Here is a 15,263-nt window from a genome sequence, read left to right on the forward strand (position 1 = left end):
ATGAATGTGACATCCTATCTGCAACCCATGGTCATGTGACAGGAAGGCTGATAGGGTTAACAGAGAGAGGCCCTATCTCTGTCTAACCACTTAGATATAAGAGAAACAGATTGCTGAACTCAGGGAGACCAGCCAAATGACAACATAGCTGCTAGTGAAAGCGCTCAATACAGTGAAGTCCTAGGTGCATTGCCCCCTGGGAAACATGAATATGCAAAAGAGGAGCCCGTGGAGCCTCATTGAAGAGTCTCAAAACACAGGACTAGCCAGATATCCCTCCGGTAAGGACCCAGCCAAGGGGCAGCTCCTGTTAGGAAACCACCAAAACCACCATATTATGTGGCCCTATAAGTCAGTGTAATGACAAGGGATAAACCAAGGCTAGATTACCATCCACATACAGCTGTTTCGGGGTGTTGCCCCTCATCAGTGTGGAGCAGGATTCTGGCTAGGTGGGAGCAATGCCTAGTAGAGCCATAAGAGAAAAAGATTGCTCCACGGGCTCCTCTTTTGCATATTCATGTTTTCCAAGGGGCAATGCACCTAGGACTTCACTGCATTGAGAGCTTTCACTAGCAGCCGGCAGTGTTGTCGTTTGGCTGGTCTCCCTGAGTTCAGCAATCTGTTTCTCTTATGGCTCTACTAGGCATTGCTCCCACCTAGCCAGAATCCTGCTCCACACTGATGAGGGGCAACACCCCGAAACAGCTGTATGTGGATGGTAATCTAGCCTTGGTTTACCCTTGTCATTACATTGACTTATAGGGACACTTAATATGGTGGTTTTGGTGGTTTCCTAACAGGAGCTGCCCCTTGGCTGGGTACTTCCCAGAGGGATACTTTCATCTTTAAGGGGTATTCCCATCTCAGCTTGTTATCCCCTATCTATGGTCATAGTTGGTACATTTGTTACTGTATATTCCTGCTGTCAGTGCCTGATGAGAGGCTTCTTAGAAAAATGATCCTAGGGAGATTAGATTGTTAGTTTTTTAAAAGTCTCCGCCATATATAGTACAATTTTGTGCCCAACTCCTACCCTACACACACAAAAACAATGCCACCTTTTGTCATCCCTCCACAATAATGCCTCCCTTGTCCCCCTATACAATAGTAATGTCCATTTTAAGACCCCATATAGCAGTACAGTAATGCCTTCCCTTGAGCCCCCATACAGTAGTAAGGACCTCTTTGAGCCCCTATAAAATAGTAATTCCTTTATTTTGCACCTTTACAGAGTTGTCGTCGAGTAGTAATGTTCTTTTTTGTGCCTCCATACAGTAGTAATGCCCCCTTTTCCCCAAAACAGTAGTAATAGCCTCCTTTGTACCTTCATACAATAGTCATGTCCCCTTCTGAGCCACAATACAATAGTAATTTCCCTCTTTAAGCCCCTATACAGCAGTAATGCCCCCCTTTTAGCCCCCATAAAGTAGTAAGGATCTCTATGAGCCCCCATAAAGCATTACTGTCCTCCTTTTACATCCTCACATAATAGTAATCCAGGTTCATACCCCATCGAGAATTTGTCCATCTTACTTATTTGTTGTTCTTTTAGTGCCCTCAAGTAGTAGTTAGGTATTTTCTACACCCTACCCTCTACATTATTAGTGCCACATTATGCCAGTAAATAAATTAAAATATAACCTTGATACTCGCCCAAACCCATCCTCATGATGAGCCTCTGGAAACATCTGTCTGGACAATCCGCTGCCAAAGTTTTTAAAGGGATCCGTACCCCACAGTTTTCTAGGGTGCGATCACCCTGCTGTGTCCTCTCATTTTAAATTTTAATGCTAAAAATATTTATTTAGTTTTTTTTTTTTCCCAGTGAACAATAAAATAGTGTGTGGTCAGATCTGTAATTAAAGAATTTGCTCTTTCATCTTACTATCACTTTCTATATTCTAGTGAAAAGAATGGTTAAAACAACACAAAATGACATCATTATACTGACACAGAACATTACTTTATGCTCCTGGGCCCCAGGGGAAATTCTATAAGAAGCTCCCAACACTGCCTATCCCATTAGAATATGGATGTCTTTGTATAGGGTAGATGATTTTGAGCCCCCTCAGTTATTTAGGCCCAGGTGCATCTGCTTTCACCTCCCTTTGAGTCCCCATAAAGGAGTACGGACATCTTTGATAAAATAGTAAAAACCTAATTTTGCACCCTCACATAATAGTTGTCCACCAGTCCCAAAGGATATCTGCCCACCTTTTGTACACTCACCTCTTCATTGTTCTTTGATGTGCCCTCAAATTGTAGTTAGGAATTTTCTATACTCCACATTTAAAATTGCCACCTTTATGCCAGAAATTATTAAAAAAAGAAATAAAATCCTGCAACTCACCCAAACCTGTTCCCATGACTAGGCTTCTTTTTAAATAGACTATTGTAGTGTATGTGTGTGTGCGGTGGGGGTGGGGGCTATATTTGTAGCTTTAAAAAAGCACCTGTTTATCATGCAAAAATGGCTGAAATACTAACCCAAAAAACGGGGCAATTTTTTTGCACCTGCAAAATTTGCAAAACTTATTGCATAATTTATTTTACAGCAGTAAAAATTAAAGTCATGCGTTAATGCATGACTATGTACATACAGTATTTTCAGCATTTATATTGGGCCTCATGAGGAATGGAACAAACACAGATAAGCACATAATCTACGTATATGTCAGGGACCCAGTGAACAAAGAGACAGGACAAGTGGGCCCTTGGGCTAGCACCACCGCCCCCCCCCCCCCCCCCCACACACACACACATGCAGGTCCTAAATGACCAGGCACAACCAGAAATACAGACTGCAAGGGACAGTTCACACCAAAATCTTGGCTTACCCAAGTGATGACATATATACTGTACACCTGATATGTTTGAATATTTTGTTGCGGTGAATAGATGGAGACAGGTTCATTTTTTCCACCTTCCTCTTTCAGGTTGATACTGTGGATCTGCACAACATAAGAGTTTTTTTTTTTTGTAATGTAGTAGGAAAAAGAGAAGTGAGATTGCACAATTCCTTTCTATTCTCTTGTGGTTATGACCATTGTTGAGATGCGTCTCACATGAAAGGAATACCGTGTGACCATAGGTAAAGTAGAAATTTATAGGAGGAAGTTAATGCACTAAAAAGCTTTTTCATTCAAAAATGTAAAAAAAATACTTACTCCAGAGGGGGAAAAAAAAAGTAGTTTTTTCTCCTTTTACTTAGGTTTCAATAGAAATCTATATTTTTGAGCCTGAGAAAAAAACTACAAAATATGGTATTATTTGAAGGGTTTTCTGGGACTACAGTACTGATACGTAGAGATGAGCGAACTGAGCCGCCCGAACCCAGATTTATTCCTAAGTTTGCAGAAAGTTCGGTTCGCTACCAAACCAAACTTTTCGCAAAGTTCGGACAGGTTGGGGAAGAGCAGCCACACATCTAAAAAAAAAGTTATTCTCACCTATCCGTGCTCCTTCTGTGTCTTCTTGTGGCTCTCTGGGAAGGGCCCAGCCAAGGGGTTGCTCCTGTAAGGAAACCACCATGTAAAGTGGCCCTTTCAGTCAATGTCCAACTCAATTTAGGAGCCCAAGGACATGACAAGGGGAAAAAACAAAGCCAGGTATCTATCCACCCACAGACAGCTGTTTCGGGGTGTTGCCCCTCATCAGTGTGGAGCAGGATTTTAGCTAGGTGGGAGCAATGCCTAGTAGAGCCAAACAGATCACTGATCTCAGGGAGACCAGCCAAAGATAACACTGCCGGCTGCTGGTTAAAGCACTCAATGCAGTGAAATCCTAGGTGCATTGCTCTCTGGGAAATACAAGAATGCAGAAACTAGCCAGATAGCCCTCTGGGAAGGACCCGGGCAAGGGGTGGCTACGGTAAAGAAACCACCAAAACCGCCATATTAAGTGGCCCTATAAGTCAATGTTCAACTCAATTTACAGTGCTTGGTATTACAGCCCCATTTACTTGAATAAGTCACATCCACTCTAAAACTTACAGAGCTCTACCTGACTATGCAATGAGGTCAACGTGGCTTCTTTAGTTTGCTGAAAACTTTACGGCTTGAGTATTCATGGACCAAATGCATGCATTAGAACAACCCCTATTACGGTAGATGGACATCATAAAGTGGGTCCTAAATTTGGGATCCTCCAGGTTTATAGGGGTCCTGTATAAAACAAGTGCCATGTTATACCAAGTTTCTTCTATAGTGGTCGCTTTCCCCACCAGATCAGCACTGATCAGCTACCAGTCATCATGCAGAGACGATTGTCCACGTAAGATAAGGTAACCCAAAATTGACATCTGTAGACCCCCAAACACACAGAACTGACACTGTATTCTGGTTCTAAGGGAAATTCACAATGGTTATTTAGATTTTCTAAGGGGTATCCAATGTGTAAATATATAACCTAACCTAACCTTAGTATTCTAAACGCAGGATATCCCCACCATAAATACTTAGGAAGTGTCAAAAAGTTTGGATGTACATTTTGTATTTCTAAGGAATAATTCATCATAATGATGAGTACAGCTAAAGCAGAAGTCAATAGAAACCCATAAAAGTACACACACATACTAATCCAGATATACCCCAGCAGTGCCTAGCACCGTCACTGCTTCATGCTGACTGTGACTAATTGTGATATTATCAGTTTTGTTTGCAGAATCTTAAGGAAGTTATGGAAACTTTCACTGATTAAATTCTGGTGTATGTAATATAAACTTCGCTTCTCTCGTGACTTGCGTCTATGAGCAGGCCAGGCACTATGACAGGCAGTATAGAGAATTGTTCAGTCTCTATGTTCAGCCAAAGCTCAGCCGTTGTATTGCCTCTTTAAGCTTTGACTGTCAGTGCAAAGCAGCAGTGCCCTGATTGGTGGAGCAGGAAATACAAGTCCCTGCTCCACCAATCAGAACTGACTCCAAAGGTCAACATCAGATCAGGCAGTAGGGAGAAGGGCTGCACAAGGGTCTAGGCTATGGGTGTCCAAACTGCGGCCCTCCAGCTGTTGCGAAACCACAACTTCCATCATGCCTGGACAGCTAAAGCTTTGGATTTGGCTGTCCAGACATGATGGGAAATGTAGTTTTGCAACAGCTGGAGGGTCGCTGTTATGAGAAGCATGGTCTAGACTGACCAAAGGGTTCATCTCTAGTTTACCTAGAGGTATACGGTGGTTTATTGATGAGAACGTAAGAGTTTTCGGTTAAATAACAGGTTTTTCCCTGTGTAAATAAAGTATTTTCTTCACTTCACTTGTTCCCTTCTTTATTGCAGATACAATCATATTCAATCTAGGTGATTTTCTGTTTTTTAATAGCAAAAAATACCACTACCACCGCTGCGTAATCTGTTTGCGCTATACATAAAAATGCTATGCCCTGGCCCCTAGGGGCCATTCCGCAGTATAGATGGTGCTAACAGGCAGGAACCGGGGCAGCTGTAGGATAATGTGGTCACGGTGTAGGCACGAGGGTGATACAGCTGGAAACCGGGCTCCTGACCCTGCGGGAATACTGGGCATGCGATTCTTCGTTGTCCTTAGTCAGGGCACCAATTATCACACCAATGCCAAGGTTCAGAAACAACGGTAGTTGTATATTTATTGTAACGGTGGTAACTAGTAGCAACAGTCTCTCCGGATGCAACCGAGAATAAGGCAAACTTGAATAAAGCAGAATAATGGGTGATGCTGCAATAGGCTGTGAGAGTAGCGTGCTGAATGATGGGAGTAGTAGTGAAACTGAAGTTGAGATGCTGAGTGGAATGAGACTTGAATGAAATACTTGCTGTTGATGATTAGAGAAGATGATGATGAGAGGAACTGAAGAATGACTGAAGAATCGACACCCAGATGAGAATCTTGAGACTTGAGACAGGAACACAGCCAGTGGACTGGGGCAGCAGAGCACACGCAGGCCTCTCTCTTAGCAGGGAGAGAGGACAAACACACAACCTATCCCCTTTGTGGTAGGGAATAGACTCCGAACTTGTCTCCTGAAGGTGGAGAACAAGACTCAGGTAGCACAGGAAGTCACATGGTAACCCCAGCCAAAAGCTTGATGACCATTGGTGTTACCATGGAAGCAGGGCACAGTCACGGGACATCCAGCCATTGCATCATCACACCATTAGGTATATACAGAGAAATATACATGAGAAGTACCATACTTGAACACTAGGAGGCGACACAATACCATTAGACACTGATACCTGAATATACATGCAATAAATGAATGGAATAGCAGACCTGAATACTGAGAAGGGTAACACAATACACGCAGTTTGCAGTGGACCATAGCTTTCCAGAACAGAACTGGTTATAATAAAAGTATGAGCATGAGAAGGGCTGTTCTGGGACACTGCATGAATATTATTATTATTATTATCTTTCCATTACAGTTCTTTTCAGATATATTGTCATGGGTCCTCGGGGGCGGGGCTATAAGATGTAGTCTAATAGTATCTTTATTTTATTTTATTTATCTGTTATTTTACTTTGCCCTTCCTTATATTTTCATTTATTTTACATATTATACCCCAATTTAAGACCTATGGGAGGGGGGCATTTTAACAATGATTCCACCCTGAAAATATCTGGTGATATACATCTCTGGAGAGACCATCTCATTACTGCAATGGAAGTAAGTGGAATTATTGTTGCTTGCTAAACTGTATACATAGTACTCATTGAGTATCTGTATCTACAGTAATCAGAACAGCAGGGGTGGTCATATACCATCTATCATTCCCGGCATCCGCGCGTTTCCTGTCCCGTTCCCGGCGCAGGGAGTGTGATGTACACTGTCTGCACTGAAGGTCCCCGAAGCTCTCCCGGGCAGCCGACCGTCTTATCGGAGAAGCTCGGAGACGCTCGGCTGCCGGGAGAGCTTCGGGAGAATCACAGAGGCTTCGGGGACTTTTTCCCGAAGCTTTCCGGGCAGCCGAGCGTCTCCGAGCTTCTCCAATGAGACACTTGGCTGCCTGTGAGAGCCTCCGGGATTTCCGGCACAGACAGTGAAACGGGACAGGAGATGCGCAGTTGCTGGGAACGGGTCAAACTTGAGTTAACTGTTTGTTTGTTTTTGTAGCGGTTGCCACATACAGTGGTTATGCAGCCATGCCTGAGCCCCCCCATTGTATGTGGCGACCATACATAGTTACATAGTTAATACGGTCGAAAAAAGACACATGTCCATCAAGTTCAACCAAGGAGGGGATGGATGTAGGGAAGGGGGAGGGGTGATAGGTTCTATACATATGCATTTATATTATTTTGCTCTAAGAACTTGTGTAGCCCTGTTTTGAAGCCCTCTACTGTTGTTGCTGTGACCAGATCCTGTGGTAGACTGTTCCACAGATTCACAGTTCTCATGGTAAAGAAGGCTTGTTGCCTCCAGAGATTGAACCTTTTTTTCTCCAGGTGGAGGCAATGCCCCCCTTGTCTCTCCGGGCGGAGGCAGTGCCCCCTTGTCTCTCCGGGTGGAGGCAGTGCCCCCTTGTCTCTCCGGGCGGAGGCAGTGCCCCCTTGTCTCTCCGGGTGGAGGCAGTGCCCCCTTGTCTCTCCAGGCGGAGGCAGTGCCCTCTTGTCGTTTGAGGGGGTTTTACCTGGAACATCTTTTCCCCATATTTCTTGAAGGGGCCATTTATATATTTAAATAAGTTAATCATATCTCCCCTTAAATGTCTCTTCTCCAGACTAAACAAATGTAATTCTTTTAATCTCTCCTCATAACTAAGATGCTCTATTCCCCTTATTAGTTTAGTTGCCCGTCTTTGTACCCTCTCCAGCTCTAGAACGTCCTTTTTATGAATCGGGTTCCAAAACTGGACGGCATACTCCAGATGGGGCCGCACCAAGGCTTTATAAAGCGGTAATATTATATCCCTGTCCCGTGAGTCCATGCCTGTTTTAATGCATGACAATATCCTGCTGGCCTTAGAAGCAGCTGACTGACATTGTGTGCTGTTCTGTAGTCTATTATCTACAAGTACACCCAGATCCTTCTCTATCAGTGACTCTCCCAGAGTAACTCCCCCCAGGACATATGATGCATGTGGGTTATTAGTACCCAGGTACAGGCTCGGACTGGGCCACCGGGGGGCCGGGGAAACCCCCGGTGGGCCCCGAGCTGGAGTGGGCCCCCCCGCTCCTAGGGGGGCCGGGGGCCGCACCTCCCTTTTTAACTGGAAGCGATCGCAACAATCGCTTCCAGTTAAATGTAAGCAGTGTTGTGATTGACAGGGCGGGAAGCCTACGGCTTCCCGCCCTGTCAATCACTCTTGTGACCGCAAGCAGAGATTTGCTTGCGATCACAAGAGTGTCGCAAGCTCCGTTGTGAAGTCCCAGCAGCGTCATCACTGACCTCAGTGTGCGCCGCGGCGGCTAGGACTTCCGGTTCATGAAGCGAATACCGGAAGTCCCAGCCACAGCGGCGCACACTGAGGTCAGTGATGGCGCCGGCAGGACTTAACATCGGAGCTGCTGTCAGAGAAGAGGACACCGGCGACCGACGGGGGAGCGTGTGGTTAGGTGAGTTGTATTGTGTTTTTTTTTATTTTTTATCAGAGGGGGCAAGATAAGGGGGGGCTGTATACAGGGGGGAGGACAACATAGGGGGGCTGTATACAGGGGGAGAACAACATAAGGGGGGCTGTATACAGGGGAGGACAACATAGGGGGGCTGTATACAGGGGGAGGACAACATAAGGGGGCTGTATACAGGGGGAGAACAACATAAGGGGGGCTGTATACAGGGGGAGGACAACATAAGGGGGGCTGTATACAGGGGGAGAACAACATAGGGGGGCTGTATACAGGGGGAGGACAACATAAGGGGGGCTGTATACAGGGGGAGGACAACATAAGGGGCTATATACAGGGGGAGGACAACATAAGGGGCTGTATACAGGGGGAGGACAACATAAGGAGGTATATACAGGGGCAGGACAACATAAGGGGGGCTGTATACAGGGGGAGGACAACATAAGGGGCTGTATACAGGGGGAGAACAACATAAGGGGGTATATACAGGGGCAGGACAAAAGGGGGTATGTATACAGGGGAAGGACAACAAGGGGGTATGTATTCAGGGAAGGACAACAGAAGGGGGGCTGTATACAGGGAAGGACAACAGAAGGGGGGCTGTATACAGGGAAGGACAACAGAAGGGGGGCTGTATACAGGGAAGGACAACATAAGGGGGGCTGTATACAGGGAAGGACAACATAAGGGGGGCTGTATACAGGGAAGGACAACATAAGGGGGGCTGTATACAGGGAAGGACAACATAAGGGGGGCTGTATACAGGGAAGGACAACATAAGGGGGGCTGTATACAGGGAAGGACAACATAAGGGGGGCTGTATACAGGGAAGGACAACATAAGGGGGGCTGTATACAGGGAAGGACAACATAAGGGGGGCTGTATACAGGGAAGGACAACATAAGGGGGGCTGTATACAGGGAAGGACAACATAAGGGGGGCTGTATACAGGGAAGGACAACATAAGGGGCTGTATACAGGGGGAGGACAACATAAGGGGCTATATACAGGGGCAGGATAACATAAGGGGCTGTATACAGGGGAAGGAAAACTTAAGGGGGCTATATGGGGCAAGGACAACATAAGGTGGCTATACGGGGGAATAGACAACATAAGGGGCTATATGGGGGGTAGGGATGGACAACATAAGGGGGCTATCTATATGGGGGGATGGATAACACAAGCGGGCCAGTTATAAGGGGGATAACACAGGGAGCCATCTATAAGGGACACTGGATGGGGGCAATTTATAAGGAGGACAACACTGAGGAGGCATCTATAAAGGGCACTACACAGAGGGGGACAACAATGTATAAGGGTAACTATACTGGGTGCGGTGTGTATACAATAGGGCATGCACAGAGAGGGGCATCTACTTTAGTGGACTACACAGAGGGGTCATCTATAAGGGGACTACACAGAGGGGGCCATATACTATAGGGCAGGAATAGGGAACCTTGGATCTCCAGCTGTTGCAGTTGTTGCAGGCATGAAGGGAGTTGTAGTTTTGCAACAGCTGGAGAGCCAAGGTTCCCTACCCCTGATAATAGGGAATGCACAGAGGTTGTCATCTACTATAAAGGGATTACACAGAGGGGGATCTCTACTATAGTAGAGGCACACAGGGACACAGGGCCATCTATATGGAGGACTGAACACTGGGCCATCTACAAGGTGTGTGCACAATATATATATATATATATATATATATATATATGTGTATATATATATATATATATATATATATATATATATATATATATATGAACACACACACACACACAATAGTCAGGGCTAACCACTGAGAGAAGGTGTAAAGAGGCCAATACAGATGTGCAGTTTGTAGAGAGATGAGGATGGTGACAGAGTAAGGAGCCTAATATATTTCTCTGGCAGATTCTGTGGATTCGTGGCTCGGAGAAGTTCTCATAACGGCCCAGGACAGATGGAGAAGTAGATGAAAAGGGAAGAACTCCGATCAGAGAAGACGTCCCCTGTGAGTCACTAAATCTATGTGCACTGTAACGTATATAGTGTAGAGCTGGGGCTACCTCTATATGACTGTATGAGGGGATATTGATCTTTGTTCAGAGGGTTTTATTCAGTAGCAGCTGTGGTGTTAGTCAGTATGTGGTGGTGTTAGTCAGTATGTGGGGGTATTATTTGTTACTTGTAATCTGGTGCGGTGTTCATTGGTCTTAGTATACCAGATTTGGTCAGTAACAATATGGTGGTGATGGTTGTGGTGTGGCGGTAATATTTCCCCCTTGTGTACTGGTAATTTTGGTCTCAGTATACAGGATTTGGTCAGTAACAGTATAGCGGTAATATGTATGGTGATACTATTTCCCTCCTTTATACTGGTTTATTGGTAATATCGGTCTTGATATACAGGATTTGGTCAGTTACTGTATAGCGGTAATATGTGTGGGGATATTTGCTCTTTATATACTGGTGTTATTGGTAGCATACAGTGTTATCATGCAAAGAAAATTGTCTTATAGCGCGATTACACCGGCCAATAATCGGTAACAAGTGCTCCTAGGAAGTCTATTCAGCCGATGATCGGCCCATGTAAAAGTGCCAGAGATTGGCTGACATGCAAGCAAATGCCCCATAGTCGGCTGATTTGATCTTTTGTGCGGCTAAGATCATTGCTGTCGGCTGCACATCCCTATATATTCCTGCCCTGCTGATTAGCAATCATTTGCAGCCCTATGCTGCCCCATATCACGCCGTGTTAATGTACCCTTATTAATGTTACCATAGATAAGTGCGGTGGCAGAAGGGTGGGCCCCAAGAATGATTTCCCCTGGTGGGCCAAGGCACTCCAGTCCGACACTGCCCAGGTACATAACTTTACATTTATCCACATTGAACCTCATTTGCCAAGTGGACGCCCAAACACTCAGTGTGTCTAAGTCATCCTGTAACATCTGCACATCCTCCATAGACTGTACTGTACTACAAAGCTTGGTGTCATCTGCAAAGATAGAAACATTGCTGTTAATTCCATTCTCAATATCATACCCGGCGTTTAAGACGACCCCTGACTTCTGAGAAGATTTTTCGGGGTTAAAAAGTCCCGGAGACTAACAATTCATTCCATACATTTTCTTTTCAGTCTCCTTCCCCTAGTTCTGAGCTTATACTTTCTGCTAAAGACACAAAAATCTGTGTGTGAGCTGTTGTCTCTGTCTCCCCCTCCTCCTCCCTCCCTTTCAAGATGGCTGATGTAAACAAGTCCCTGACTGGCTTTATCTGCAACTTTGCAGCTTCTTTGTGATTATCCCTTCCAGCATTAAGTTGCATTCAGGGACTTGTTTGCATGAGCCGTCTCAGTAGGGAGAAGGGGGAGACAGACAGAAAAGCTCACACAGTTTTCTATGTCTTCGGCAGAAATCAGCAGCTCGAAACTGGGGGAAGCAAACAGAAAAGGTAAAGACATGTATGGAATGAATTATTAGGGCCCTATTCCACCGGACGATTATCTTTCAGATTATCGTTAAATCGTTCGAACCTGAACGATAATCATTCGGTTGAATAGCAGTCAACGATTAACGACCGAATGAGAAATCGTTGATCGTTTAATAAGACCTGGACCTATTTTTATCGTTGCTTATTTGCAAAACGTTCGCATTGAGTAAGACGTTGTTCATTCGTTCGCAGTAGTGACGACAAGACGACCGGAAGAACGATCATAAGTAACAATTATTGTTCCATGTAAATGGGTAAACGATTTCAGGTCTTTCGGAATAGCGGTCGTTTGTATCGTTAATCGTTAACGATTATGCGAACGATAATCGTCCCGTGGAATAGGGCCCTCAGTCTCAAGGAGGGGGGTTCTTAAGGTTTAAGGTTCTCTTCACACAACCATTTTATGACATGATGAAAATTCTCAAGCAGGAGAACTCATTCAGACCAAGGTCCAGACATATAGATATATGTGTGAATAATTTACTAGGGAAAGCCAGTGATCAATGTATTAAGGTAATTCCCAGCACGGGCCATCCCCATAATCAATGAAGCCAAAGGGTTAAAGAAAAAATGTAGAACACAATGTACAAGATGTTAAAGGGAAAGTCCTAGTGCCTGTACTATGTGTGCACTTCTGTGGAGGCGAGCGTCTCCAATTCTCTATTACTCGAGATTGGCGTCGCTAAGTTTCTATTCCCTCTTGGACGTCCATGTCATCCAGTCACTGTTCTCTGTTTTGTTTCTCCACCACAGTTCTATGTAATATCATACCGTGGCTCTCTCACTTCTTCATTGGGACAAAGGTATCCCCCCAATGACGTCACGATACTCCATGTAATTCACATCTGAAACCAAAGACCTAATCACGTCATGATTTACAGCCGCATTCAATCCGGAACGTTCTGATGTATGACTGAACCCACACTGGTGAATAAGATGAGTGAATAAGATGATAAAAACTATGGTGGAGACTTATCAAACATGGTGTAAAGTGAAACTGGCTCAGTTGCCCCTAGCAACCAATCAGATTCCCCCTTTCATTTTCTGAAGAGTCTGTGAGGAATGAAAGGTGGAATCTGATTGGTTGCTAGGGGCAACTGAGCCAGTTTCACTTTACAGCATGTTTAATAAATCTCTCCCTATGAATGCTTTCACACGTAACGGATCCGCAGTGGATTTCTCCGCTGCGGATCCCAGTCTTGTACACTATATGGGCAGACAAACTCACAGCGGGATGGATATCCCGCTGTAAGTGTGTCAGCAGCCCGCCCCGGTAATCCCCCGCCGCCGGAGCGTATACTTCACCTGCTCCCCCGCTCTGGCTTGCTTCAGGGCTCCCGGCGTCTTCACGTCCCTCTCAGCCAATCAGTGCACTGCGTCGGGCAGCACACTGATTGGCCGAGCTGGACTTGCCAGGAACCCCCGAAGCAAGCCGGAGCGTGGAGAAGGTCATATATACGCTCAGGCGGCGAGGGGGGGGGGGGTTAACGGGGCTTGCTGCGGACATACTTGCAGTGGGATGTCCATCCCGCTGCGAGTTTGTCTGCCCATAGAGTGTACAGGGCAGGGAGCCGCACCGGATCTCACTGCAAATTCGCAGCGGATCCGTTACGTGTGAAGGCCCCTAGTGAAAAAAAGAAAAGAAGAAGAAGAATGGCTGAAGATCTCTATATATGGAATACGTATATTGATAATACAGTATAGAAAATATTTGATGAGGTTTGTTGAATTACCATAATATGTAGTTTCATTGGAAGATTGTATTTGATATTACTTAAATGGGTAGTTCAGAGAAAAAATAATATATTTTTTTAATTAACTAGTGTCAGAAAGTTATACAGATATGTAAATTACTTCTATTTAAAAATGTTCAATCTTCCAGTACTTATCAGCTGCTGTGTGTCCTGCAGGAAGTGGTATATTCTTTCCAGTCTGACTCAGTGCTCTCTGCTGCCACCTCTGTCCATGTCAGGAATTGTCCAGAGCAGCAGCACATTCCATAGAAAACCTCTCCTGCTCTCCAGACTGGAAAGAATACACCACTTCCTGCAGGACATACAGTACAGCAGCTGCTAAGTACTGGAAGACTTAAGTTTTTTTTTTAAATAGAAGTAAATTACAACTCTCTGGCACTTTATGGCACCAGTTCATTAAAAGTATAAAAAAAAATGTAAGGCTTCTGTAGATATCAGGACTCAATGGGCTTTAGAGGACCATAACAATATGGGTAAACCAATGTTTTCTTGTCAAGCCAATGGTGGGGTAGACCCACTCTAGCCCTAGGCTCGCCCCAATGTTATTCTACATCCCAATTCAAAGACACAACTGCATGATGGTACGGTTATCAATTTTAGCCAATAAGGCTCATGGATGAAACTTCCTGGACATTGTATGATGGCCACATCAACCAGTGTGTATTGTTACTGATGACAATAGGGTCTTACTCTTGAGCCCCGAGATACAGCTGGGGGAAGTGTGCGGCAATGTGCTCCATTCTCCAGCTGGCAGGGACATCTAACTTGTTTTCTTCATAGACTATAATGTCAAAGTTTGATTGATAGCTCGGGAGGAGTGGCTGCCACACATAGCCTTCCACTGCATCTCGGGATCAGGAGCGAGACCCTGTGCGATCAGTAACTTTTAACATATCCAAAGTAGCAGTAATGGTGTGAGATGCCGTACATGCAGCTTAGGGGAGTACTTACTCTCATTGAAGAGATTAGTGATATCAGGCAATGCTCCATGGGAGAAAATATTCAAATTAACTGACCCTCCTTAGGGTACTATTACATGGGCCGACTACGGGCCGATCATTTTAGTAAAAGAGTGCCTATCTGCTAGATTAGCGCTAGTTTACTGGACCTATTAGATGGGCTGATAATCGGTCAGCAAGGGCTGCATGGACATCATTAGCAACAGGACCGCTGCAGACTGTGATTGGCTGAACGGCCTGTCAGCTGACAGGCTGCTCAGTCTCTGCTGCCACCGGGAAGCTATGGAGCACAGGAGAGAAGGTGTCAGGTTTGGCCAATCCTCAGCCGTTGGCCGTGCATCGGTATTACGTCCAAACCTAAACCAACGATCAGCCAATGATCATTTCATAGGGGGATTGTTGTCTCTATTACACGGAGTGATGATCTCCCGAATCGGACGATTATCGCTCCGTGTAATAGGGCCCTAACCTCTCAACAACACACATGTATGCCCTGGCGTTGTTAGGGGCGTTTAGAGGGGGGCCG

At 45.2% G+C, this 15,263-nt stretch overlaps 1 protein-coding gene across 2 annotated transcripts in view; it reads left to right on the plus strand.

The window, feature by feature from the left end:
* IL12B (interleukin 12B) overlaps positions 1–15,263 on the plus strand; it is a 47,273-nt gene that overhangs the window by 15,383 nt on the left and 16,627 nt on the right. The window contains exon 1 of one of the 2 annotated variants that reach the window (XM_069953232.1): positions 13,724–13,743. The exons of the other annotated variant lie outside the window; for it this stretch is intronic. The gene's annotated coding sequence lies outside the window, so the exon portion shown is untranslated. Of the gene's footprint in view, positions 1–13,723; positions 13,744–15,263 lie in introns of those variants that run through there. 2 annotated transcript variants of the gene reach the window in all.

Source organism: Dendropsophus ebraccatus, chromosome 1 (assembly GCF_027789765.1).
Source record: "Dendropsophus ebraccatus isolate aDenEbr1 chromosome 1, aDenEbr1.pat, whole genome shotgun sequence".
Taxonomy (NCBI): Eukaryota; Metazoa; Chordata; class Amphibia; order Anura; family Hylidae; genus Dendropsophus; species Dendropsophus ebraccatus.